The sequence below is a fragment of the Lepus europaeus genome, chromosome 12, assembly GCF_033115175.1.
Source record: "Lepus europaeus isolate LE1 chromosome 12, mLepTim1.pri, whole genome shotgun sequence".
NCBI classification, from domain to species: Eukaryota; Metazoa; Chordata; class Mammalia; order Lagomorpha; family Leporidae; genus Lepus; species Lepus europaeus.
In genome coordinates, this window is record NC_084838.1 from 34,141,890 (window position 1) to 34,153,507 (window position 11,618).

Here is an 11,618-nt window from a genome sequence, read left to right on the forward strand (position 1 = left end):
TGAGATTACTTTATAGCATTACTATACAGAGTTTTGTGTGTAACTTGTGGCATAAATATCCTTAGTTATGGTTAAACTTTACACATATATTTTATTTCAGGAAAGAAGAACTAGGTCTGTCAGTCTGTTGGGGTTCACCTGTTGGGGAAAACCAGAAATAGAAGGAAGAGGTTCTTAATGGTTAATTCTTAGCTGAGAAAAAAATCTGTATGGAACAATTAAGGTCAGTTAGAGGAAGAATTATGGTTATGTTAAGTGAGTTCACAGATATTGTTAAGGGCAAATTGGTTAAAACTGATTTGTTAATATATATGGGGACAATAAACCAATTAGATGATCCCTTTACTAAATTAGTGTGACAGTAGTAGAGGATATCTGGACGGAAGTGAAACAGATGATAAAGTTAGGGGCAATTAGACCCTCTTTGTTAAATCCTAGTACTAAAGAGGGATTTTGTACACTCATGACAGCTTTATTCTGTCATGATAAAAAATTGATATTAAGAATTGATATAATGTTGGCATTGTTGAAATTAGGCAAGTTTTTTTTTTTTTTAAAGATTTATTTATTTTTATTGGAAAGTCAGAGTTACACAGAGAGAGGAGAGGCAGAGAGAGAGAGATGTCTTCTATCCGATGGATCACTGCCCAATTGGCCGCAATGGCCGGAGCTGCGCTGATCCGAAGCCAGGAGCCAGGACCTTCTTCTGGGTCTCCCACGTGGGTGCAGGGGCCCAAGGCCTTGGGCCATCCTCTACTGCTTTCCCAGGCCATAGCAGAGAGCTGGATTGGAAGTGGAGCAGCTGGGTCTCAAACCGGTGCCCATATGGGATGCCGGCACTTCAGGCCAAGGCGTTAACCCCCTGTGCCACAGCACCAGCCCCATTAGGCAAGTATTGATTTGTGTAAAGGGTTGCAACAAATGGGTTTGAATAAAGACCTCAGACTCCAAACCTCATTTGAAATTCTTAGATTATAAGAATAAGTAATTCATATGTGAATTTTTATACAGTGAGACTTATACTATTATGATAATCCTATATTTGTAAAAAATTTTACAGTATTTGGAGTGTTTTTGTATACATAATCTCATTCAATGCCTATAAGAACTCTAGGGGAGTAATAATACACGTTTGGAAGCTCTTAGAGATTAACACATTTACTAAGAGCAAATCAAGATTAAATGACAGAAGTGGAACTTTAACCCATGGCTCCCTGCCCAAATTCTTTTGTTTACTCTGCTACTTTATTTCTCTAATAAGTCACTATCAACTTGGTCAGTTAAAATAGCAGAAATATGTTCTCTCGCAGTTCTGGGGGTTAGAGTCCTGACATCTGGGTGCTGGCTGGGCTATACACCCTCTGGAACTCTAGGGGAGAAACCCTTTGCCTCTTCAAACCTCTGGTGACTGTGGGCTTTCCTCTGCCTCCGTGATCACATAGCCTCTTTTTGTTTTGTGGCTTCACTTCTGTCGGTCTCACACCTCTCTCTGCCTTTCTGTGTGTTTTTCTTTTCTTTTACGATTTATGTATTTGAAAGGGTTATAGAGAGGGAAGTAGATTTTCCATCTGCTGATTCACTCCTCAAATGGCCTCAACAGGTGGGGCTGGGTCAAGCCAGGACCCTGGGTTGCAGGAGCCCAAGTACTTGGGCCATCTTTCCCAGCACATTAGCAGGGAACTGGATTGGAGGCAAAGCAACCAGGGTTTGACCTGATGCTCTGGTATGGGATGCAGGTATCACAGGTGCAGGGGTGTCGTAACTCGCTGTGCACAATGGCCCCTCTGCCTTTCTCTAGTAAGGACTGACATAAGACAGTCCACTTGTCATTGAATTTAGGGCCCACCTAGATAATCCAAGATGCTCTCATCTCAAGATCCTTAATTATATCTTCAGGGATCCTTTTTCCACATAAGATCTCATTCACAGGTTCTGGGGATTATAATATGGTCGTACCTTTTCAGGGGCCACCATTCAACCAACTACATTGATTATATGTCATTTGTTTTTGTATTTTCCTTTTGGATTGAATAAATAAGCTTTTATCTGAAGATAGGCAAGTGGATTAGGGAATTTTTGGCTACTAGGTAAAGAAGAACATTTAAGATATTTCTGTTGGGGCATTTAGTCTAGCTGGTAAGCTGCTGGTTAGGAAGTCCGCGTTCTATATCAGAGTGCTTGGGTTCATTCAGTGCCTGTCTCTAGCTTTCAATGCCAGCTTCCAGCCTGTGCAGACCCTGGGAGGCAGTAGTGATGGTTCAAGTGATTGTGTTCCTGCCACCCATGTGGGGGACCTTGACTGAATTCCTGGCTTCTGGTTTTGGCTCCCTGGCCCAGTCCCAGCAGTTATGAGCATTTGATAAATGAACAGACATATGAGAGCTCTGTCTTACTCTGTCCATCTCAAATAACTAAATTTTTAAAATTTATTTTTTTCTGGTTGGTGCTATGTGATAATTAAACTTTCATGGGTCTTATATCTTGAACATAAACTGGAGAAAGAGTAAATTGGTGTGAAGTGAAAAGTATGGTATTTTTTCCAAAAGTCTTTCACTTACAGTGCCTTAGTGGAAAGAACTGAAGTAATTAACTCAAAATCCACCAAATTGTTGTGCTGGCTTTTATATTCACAAGACTGTGAAAAAGGACTAAATGGAGTTGAAGTATCATCTGACTTCATGACTAACAATAGTAATAGTTCACTTTTTCATCTCTTCTGTAATAGAACAAAAAGTGTGTATGTGTATGTGAGAGAAAGAGAGAGACTTCAGTCAATATGATGATTTTCTTACAGATAAAATAATTCTAATTTGGCTCATATAAGTCAAGATGATCCATGTATGTAAGCTCTTTGATGGGGCAGACTGTCTTGCATACACTTAGAACCCCAGGATAGTTCCTGTACATGGTGATTGTACTCAGACCACATCTGCTGTATGAATGGAATGGCTTAGTATGATACCCAAATCAGGCAGCTACAGTCCCATCCCACTTCTCTCTTTGGACCAATAGTCCTGAAGGATTGTCTCCACTGACTTTATTATTTTTTTTAAAGATTTTTATTTGTTTATTTGACAGGTAGAGTTACAGACAGTGAGAGTGAGAGACAGAGAGAAAGGTCTTCCTTCCGTTGGTTCACTCCCCAATTGGCTGCTATGGCCGGCACTGCGCTGATCTGAAGCCAGGAGCCAGGTACTTCCTCCTGGTCTCCCCTGTGGGTGCAGGGCCCAAGCACTTGGGCCATCCTCCACTGCCCTTCTGGGCCACAGCAGAGAGCTGGACTGAAAGAGGAGCAACCGGGACTAGAACCCAGTGCCCATATAGAATGCCGGTGCCGTAGGCTGAGGATTAACCAAGTGAGCCATGGCGCCGGCCCTCCACTGACTTTAAAAAGAGACTCCACTATGGGTCTGTTTACTCTGACAGAGCCTACAGTTTTTTTCCCATCTTCAATAATCTTGCATTTAGGGCAAAAAAAACTTATCTTTTCACATTAGTGAAATAAGTAGTGTTCAATCTGCCCATGAGTTCATTTCTCACTAGCATGGACCTCAGCTCCCATTAGAGATGTTAGCGCAGGGCTCATCATACAGTTCCTCAGACTATTAAGGCTTTATTCGGTGTTCTGGGGAGGATTCAGGCTTTGGTCTTCTCAAAAGTCTCCAAAGGTTTGACTCACTGATAAACTTTTTTTTTTTTTTTTTAAGATTTTATTTATTTGAGAGGAGTTAGGTCTTCTGTCCTCTTGTTCACTCCCCAAATGGCCGCAACGGCTGGAGCTGAGCCGATTCGGAGCCAGGAGCTTCTTCTGGGTCTCCCACTTGGGTGCAGGGCCCAAGCACTTTAACCATCTTCCACTGCTTTCCCAGGCCATAAACAGAGAGATGGGTCAGAGAGGAAGCAATCAGGACATGAACCATTGTCCTTATAGGATGCTGACATTGCAGGTGGAGGCTTACCTTTTTATGCCACAGCGCTGGCCCCAGGCTTTTGGTTTTAACAGATAGAAGTGTAGTGACTTTTGATTTTAACAGTTAGAAGTGTAATTACTTGGGGTGAGTTTGGCACAGTGGTTAAGTTGCCACTTAGGATGCCTGCATCTCCTATCCTAGCTCCTTAGCTTCTGATCCAGCTCTCTGCTAATGCACATCTTGGGAGGCAGCAGATGATGGCTCAAGTACTTGAGTCCCTGCTACTCACTTGAGAAGTCTGGATTGAATTCCTCTCTGCTGGTGTTGGCCTGGGCCAGCCCTGGCTGTTGTGGGCATTTGTGGAATGAACCAGCAGATGGAATATCTTGTTCTGTCTCTCCCTGTGTGTCTTTGTCTTCCAAATAACATGAAAAGAAAAAAAAGTGTTGTGGCTAACTGTATGCTAGGTTCTCCCATGTGTTATCTGAGATGTTGCTGCCAATTAGTCTTAGAAACTCTGTCATCATCCCTTAGTAGAAGAAAAGTAACTTGCCAAGTTCACTTCATGGTTTGAACCCAGCTAGTCTTAGCCCTGCCCAGCGCTCAGTGAGTAATTTTAATGTAGTAGCTCTAGTCTCCCCCGAGGGAAGCTTGCTTGTATTGCTGATGGTGGCTTTTTCCTGGATAGCCCTTGTTCTCCACCTGGAACTTCTTTTCTTTTCAATTAGACCTCGTAGACCTGCCCTGTAGTTCTCTTTTCTTTTCCTTCAGGAATTCCATTTCTTTTTCTTTTTTACTCTGGAAAAAGTGATATTCATTTATCTGCTTTTCCAGATAAAGTTATTCTCTAGAGAGTATGTTATGCTTTTTACATCCTCAATTGAAATTTAAAATTATGGATCATATTTAAAGAACTTTCAGTCTATTGCTTTGTTCTGTTATTCCTTTTCTTTCAAAAGCATATATATATATATATATATATACATATGTAATATGAAAGTAAACATGGTTTATTTTAGAAATGCAAGGCTATTTCAACCTTAGGAAATATTAATGTAATATATCACTTTAGAAGATAGAAAAAAAAAGAACTTAAGATAATTTCCATAGACACTGCAAAAGTAATTGATAAACTGGTATCTATTCTTGATTAAAAAAAAAAAAAACAGAAACAAAAAGCAGCTCTTGATATTCCAGGAAATGAAGGATATTTTCTTAGTGCCAATATGCTTGTCTAAATGTCATAATTAACATTCAGGTAAAGCTGTTACCTCAGTGCCGGCACCCCATGTAGGTACCATTTCAAGTCCCGACACCTCTACTTCTGATCCAGCTCCCTGGTGATGGCCTAGGAAAGCAGTGGAGGATGGCCCAAATCTTTGGGCCCCTGCATTCACGTGGGAGACCTGGATGAAGCTCCTGGCTCCTGGCTCCTGGCTTCGGTCTGGCCCACCATTGGCTGTTGCAGTCATTTGGGGAGTGAACTAGTGGATGGAAGATTCTGTTTCTCCCTCTCTGTGTAACTCTGCTTTTCAAGTGAATAAAAATATATTTTTTAAAAATAAGAAACCATTGAAATACTTAAATTAACATTCCCTAAATGTGTCCTCAGAACTGTGAATTGGATATTTTATATGAAAAAAGGAGTGTTGGTGAATTAGGGTAAAGTGTGATGTTGTAACAAATGCCAGCATGTCAGTGATGTAATACAATAAAAGTTGATTTTTCTCCAGGATGTTTCTGGTTCTCTTTGTGATTATCCATGACTCAATTTCCTTTCATCTTATGATTTTACCATTTCCTGGGGCCTTGGATTCTTCTGTTTCCAACTGGTGGAATTGGAAAGATAGGGTGAGAATGCACGCTCTTCTCAGTTACTTTGGCCTAGATGTGACACTCAGCGGCTGCTGTTCATATTTTTATATTCTGTTGACCAGAACTAGACATGTGACCTCATCTAGCTACAAGGTAAGAGAGAGAGAGAGGGAGAGAGGGAGAGAGAGAGAGAGAGAGAGAGAATGAATGTGTGTGTGTGTGTGTGTTTCTGGGGTGAGAAATGGGAAAGACTAGGTGGAGGCTTAACCTGGACAGCCACAGGTAAGGAAATAGACAAGCATTTGTAGTTGGCAAGAGTGGAAATTGGGGACATCTGAATAGAGGGCACTGTGCAGTGTCTGTTACAAAGTTTACAAAATGCACATATCCTTTGATCTCACTCAAAGTTCTACTTCTAGCATGTTTTCCTACAGATAAATTCACAAATATATGCACAGTTACATTTTAAGGCTATATCTATACTATAATTGTAAGAGATTGGAAGCAGTCTGAATGTCCAGTAGAGACATCTGAGTCTACGCATTCTTTTATATCCATACAATGGAACACTCTACAGGTCCTTAGAGAACAAAGCAGCAGCATTTATGTATGGCAAGAGAAAAGCAAGGTACAAAACTCTGTGTGCACTGCTTCCATCTATGTACAATGTAGCCATACAGTCAGAATATTTGTGGGAGGACCACAAGAAACTGTTAATAGTAAGCACTTCTGGTTAAAACTGGTAAGAGAGAGAAGATAGGCTGGGAGAGAGACATGCTTTTACTGTGTACTCTTCTATACCTTTTATGGACATCTACATAAATAAATGTGTAAGTTGGTTGTAGAAGTAATGTAAATAACATAGAAAGCTGATTGTAATATATCATTGCCTAGAAACTGTTTACTGAAAACTGTGTTTAATATGGTCTCGTTTTTATAAATAAATAGCATATACAATAATACAGTGGTTTGAGTTTTTCTTATCCTATTTTTTGAGTTTTTTTCTATAATGTTTTATAATTAAAAATTGTAAAAATAAAAAAAGAAATAGAAAACCTCTTAGGAGTCTTTGTTGACACCATCTTGAAACCTTTCCCCTTTTGTCTTGTTAAGATTAATGAATGCCTCCTTTCCTTATGTGCTCCATTTTTTCATATATTCACCACACTCTGAATTGCCTTCTCATGTACACATTTGGCTCATCATTCTATTTGATCTTAGAGTACCTGGTACATATCCTAGTCACCCCGGTCTCCCTGTATGTGCCAAAAATTGTCTTTTCTGTAACAGGTGTGTAGTAAACATTGAGCACAATGAATGAAGTAGTTATGCTTTTTTATTTTTGTGTGATGCAACCAGTATTTAATACTGAACCCCAGATATTGCTGACTTGTTAGCAATGCTGGGAGCTCATTAGTTGCAGTTCAAAGCACATGGTTCAAAGGTTTCCTTTCTAAAATGACATTGATTGCCCCCAGGGATTCCTGTCTCTGCATCCTTAATTAGCCATCTTGGATGTGTTATATAAATAAAGATAAATATGAGGATAAACTGCTGATGACATGGTCTTTGCTCTGATACAGGTGAATACACTGCTATCTGCCTGATATTACAATTTAGAGTAATTTTCTCCTGTTTTTCTCTTTTTACTATATTCCTTTCCCTATTTTCATCCTTTTGCTACAATCCCACCCTGAACACATAGCTATATTTTTGGTGTAGGTTATCTGAAGTCACTTACGGATGAATGAGAAGAAATGGGAGTGGAAAACAGTTTTTGAATCAATATGACTTTAAATTAAAAATTGCTTGAGAATAGATTTGGTAGTTTGAGGTCTCCACATTTCCAGTTTTATGGCCACTATATCCTTATCCATATTTCCTCCCTATGTCTTCGTCACAGAGACCTTCCTCATCACAGCCCTGAAGGTTCTTCTAGAGGCTTTGTTCAACCAACCCTTTCCTTACTGGGATATCCTCTGCCTCTGCCCATCAATACAAATTCTACTGTGATAGTAATTTTTTTTTTTTTGACAGGCAGAGTGGACAGTGAGAGAGAGACAGAGAGAGAGAAAGGTCTTCCTTTGCCGTTGGTTTACTCTCCAGTGGCCGCTGTGGCCGGCGTGCTGTGGCCAGCGCACCGCGCTGATCCGAAAACAGGAGCCACTCTCCCATGGGGTGTAGGGCCCAAGCACTTGGGCCATCCTCCACTGCACTCCTGGGCCACAGCAGAGAGCTGGCCTGGAAGAGGGGCAACCGGGACAGAATCTGGCGCCCCGACCGGGACTAGAACCTGGTGTGCCGGTGCCGCTAGGCGGAGGATTAGCCTGTTGAGCTGTGGCGCCGACCTGTGATAGTCAATTTTATTGTCAACTTGAGAGACCACAGGATGTTCAGATACCTGGTAACACATTTCTGAGGTATCTGTGAGGATGTAATGAGGAGGCTTGGATTGGTAGCCTGAGAAAAGGAGATTGTCTTTTCAGTAAAGCCAAAAAGAATAAAAAATTGGAGCAGGGGAGAAGTCTGTTTCTATGGCTGCTTGGACTGGGACATGGGCATGTAGCTCTGCACTGGGACATATACCATCAGTCCTCCCACTTCCCAGGCATTTGGAATTACAGCTGAACTATTATGAGTTCTGGTTGTCAGGCCTTTAGACTCAGACACTACACCATCACCTTTCCTGGGGTCTACAGCTTGTAGATGGTAGATTGTGGGACTTCTCAGCTCACATATTCACATGAGCTGAGTCCTCGTAGTAAATCTCTTCCTCCTCCACTTCCCCAGGGTCTTCCACAACTTCATAAAAAAATGTGTATTAGGGGCCCAGCATTGTGGCATAGTGAGTAAAACTGCCATTTGTGACACTGATGTGCCTGGGAAAGCAGCAGAAGATGGCCCAAATCTTTAGGTCCCTGCACCCACATTGAAGACCTGGAGTAAGCAGCCATTTGGGAAGTAAAATAGATGGAAGATAGCTCTCCCTCTGTCTGTCTCTCTGCTGCTTCCTCTCTGTAACTCTGCTATTCAAATAAGTAAAGTAAATCTTAAAGAAAAGTATATTAGACAAACACTATGCAAGGATTTAAAAAGTATTTTGCACCAAAATAAGCAAGGACTTTTTTTTTCTTTTTTTAAAGCAGAGTGATCTGCCATACGCTGGTTTCCTCCTTATATACCTGCAACAGCCTTTGCTGGGCCAGACTAAAGCCCGATCTCCTGTGTGAGTAGCAGAAACTAAAGTACTTGAGCCTTCATCTGCTTCCCAGGCGTATTAACAAGGAGCTGGATTGGAACGGGTGTATCAGACTTGAACCAGCACACTGACATGGGATATAGTGTCCTAAGCAGGGGCTTAACCTTTTGTACCATAAAATTCCTGCCCCTAAACTTCCTTTTAATTCAATTTTCCATGAACTTTTTGAGGTACCCTCGCATGTAAGTATCTGTATATCTGCATATATCTCTTACAATGATTGGTTCTTTTTCTCTGGACAATCTTGATAAAACTTCCTTTCCATAAAGAATCAGTTCACTTGCCACACTTGCCAAAGATGTCACCATAGACGATTCAGCCTGTTTTTCTTTTTTTGTCATTCAAACACTAATTCAGTTTGTTCATCCCTTCTCTACACATTTTCTTGAGTGTCTACTGTGCATATGTTTTTCTGGGAGCTAGGATAAGAGACCACTGAGACAGTCTGTACTCAATAAGCCCACAGAATAATGGGGGAGACAGATAAAGCACAGTTTGAGTACAGTACACTAATGCAATGTGTGTGCACAGGCTTCCGTGGAGGGCTCAAGAAGGAGCAGCTGATCTAGAAGGAGATAGGGAATTGCAGAAAGCTGAATACTGAAGGTGGAGAAGGGATATAGGAAAAGGAATTTATTCTAGACTAGTGGAACAGCACATTAGAGGTCATGGGGATGGGAAATGGGTGGTACATTTGAGGAGTGACAAGTAGCTCAGTTAGGCTGAAGTATGAGCCTAACACACAGTGGCGGGAGATGAAGCCAGAGAGCTAGGAGAAAGGTGGAATTGTGATGGGCCTTTGGTACCAAGTTAGAGATGGGACCATTCTGAAAGCAATATAGAACCTTTGAAGGTTTTTATATAGGGTGGCAGTGAAGCGAGTCTTGAGTTCTGTGAACTTTTGATGGAAGGAATCAAATCTTAGCTGTCACAGTATCACCTTAGCCCCTAATACAGAGCTTATTAATACATTACTGAGGCTCAGTAAAGCTGAATTGAATTTTCTGGGAACTGCTCAAGCTTATTTTTTTTATAAAGAATTAAAACAGTAATAATGTTGGGTACTTTTTGCAATCCATCAACTCTATGAGCACTATCTTAAGCCTAATCCTTACAATAACTCTATGAGGTAGGTATTGTGATGATCTGCTAGTGCTGACATCTGGCATACTGTGTCAAGTCTTGTTGCTCTGTTCCCCTTCCCCATCCTCCCCAGATTTTTCCAACTTTAGGACCCAAGTGGGTGTCTTATGTTGGAGGATGTTGTGCAAACCACATGCGTAAAGAAAATAATTTACATTTTTCCTTTCTTAGCTTCTGGAACATCAGTGATTCCATCCTCCCACTTCTATTGGGCAGAAATTGAGGTATTCTCCTTATGCTCCTTCATCTTCTCCAAAACCCACCACACACACACTCACACACTCCATACTCTCTGCCATACATGGCAGCAGGGATCCAGCACAACTATTTTCCCCTTTTTTCTGACTCAAAGATTCAAGAATATGCAGTCTTTGGTAATAATGGAGACTACCGGCAATTCATTTTTAAATTTTTGACTGTCTTTTAGCTTTCTTTTCTCTGCTTGTTCGACATTTGATTCCTTTATGTCTTGCACAATGCCTGGTATGTAGTAGACATTCAATAAATAGTTTTTTGAGCACAAAAGACAACATGTATGTATATTCAACACTTTAATAATTTTCAATTACAAAAAATACACGAACTACCACATGTAAATTTTTATGAGAACAGGTTGTTGTTGGCAAGTGGGCTCAACTTTCATTTCCACTGCCACATTAGAGCCCCCACAGAATTTCTATTTTTATTTGATTACCCTGGATATAGTTTTGGATCAGAAAGGAACTGGGTAGATACTTCACAGGTACTGAAGGGAATCTCCAGGTTGCAGCAGGCTCACCTCAGAATCTGTTATTCTGCCAAGTTGTTTTGCAATTTTTGTGACTTCATGATGAAAATGTTTCAAGTGGACATAGAGGAAATTAACAGAAGAGACATATTATTTACAATGGAGCTGGACAGACAGCAAATCTGAGGGAATTAGAAGATGTCTAGGAAACTGTTGCTTCAATTCACTTTCCAATTTGAAGATCTCTGGAAATCATTGGCTTTTACAGACTTCCTACTAGTTGGGCAGCAGACTAAATTCGATTATTTTCTGGGTTGTGAACCTCTTGTTTACATCACCAATTATATTATTATTATTTAGTATTATTTATTAGAATTATATATTTAGTAATTATTCCTTTATTGTCTTCCTACCTCAGTTCACCCACACATATTTTTCCCACCAACTCCAGCAGAATCTTAGATTTTAAAATTATTTCAGATTGGTTAAGATCACTGGTGGATCAGCATGCTCAAATCTACAAAATTATAAATACAATTATCCAACACTCATGGTACAGAATAAACAGCCTTCGTAGTTTTGGTATCTAAAGAACTTAAATTCATGTAGACAGTAATACTGAGACAACATTACTCCCACTAGTTTCCTAGGAAAGCCTTTAGAAATGTGAAAAGAGACTTCAGCGTTAGGGCTTTATCTTTGCCTGGAAGTGTAGTATCATGTTCAGTCTGGCCATGAGGGTGCACCAGGGGACTATCCAGCC

General features: G+C 40.6%; 1 long non-coding RNA gene across 1 annotated transcript in view; it reads left to right on the forward strand.

Moving 5' to 3' along the window:
- The window catches only part of LOC133771221 (uncharacterized), a 120,499-nt gene extending 113,959 nt beyond the window's left edge, over window positions 1-6,540 (forward strand). The window contains exon 4 of the long non-coding RNA XR_009867551.1: window positions 5,170-6,540. This is a non-coding gene — a long non-coding RNA (uncharacterized LOC133771221). The remainder of the gene's footprint in view (window positions 1-5,169) is intronic.
- Window positions 6,541-11,618: the final 5,078 nt, after the last annotated feature.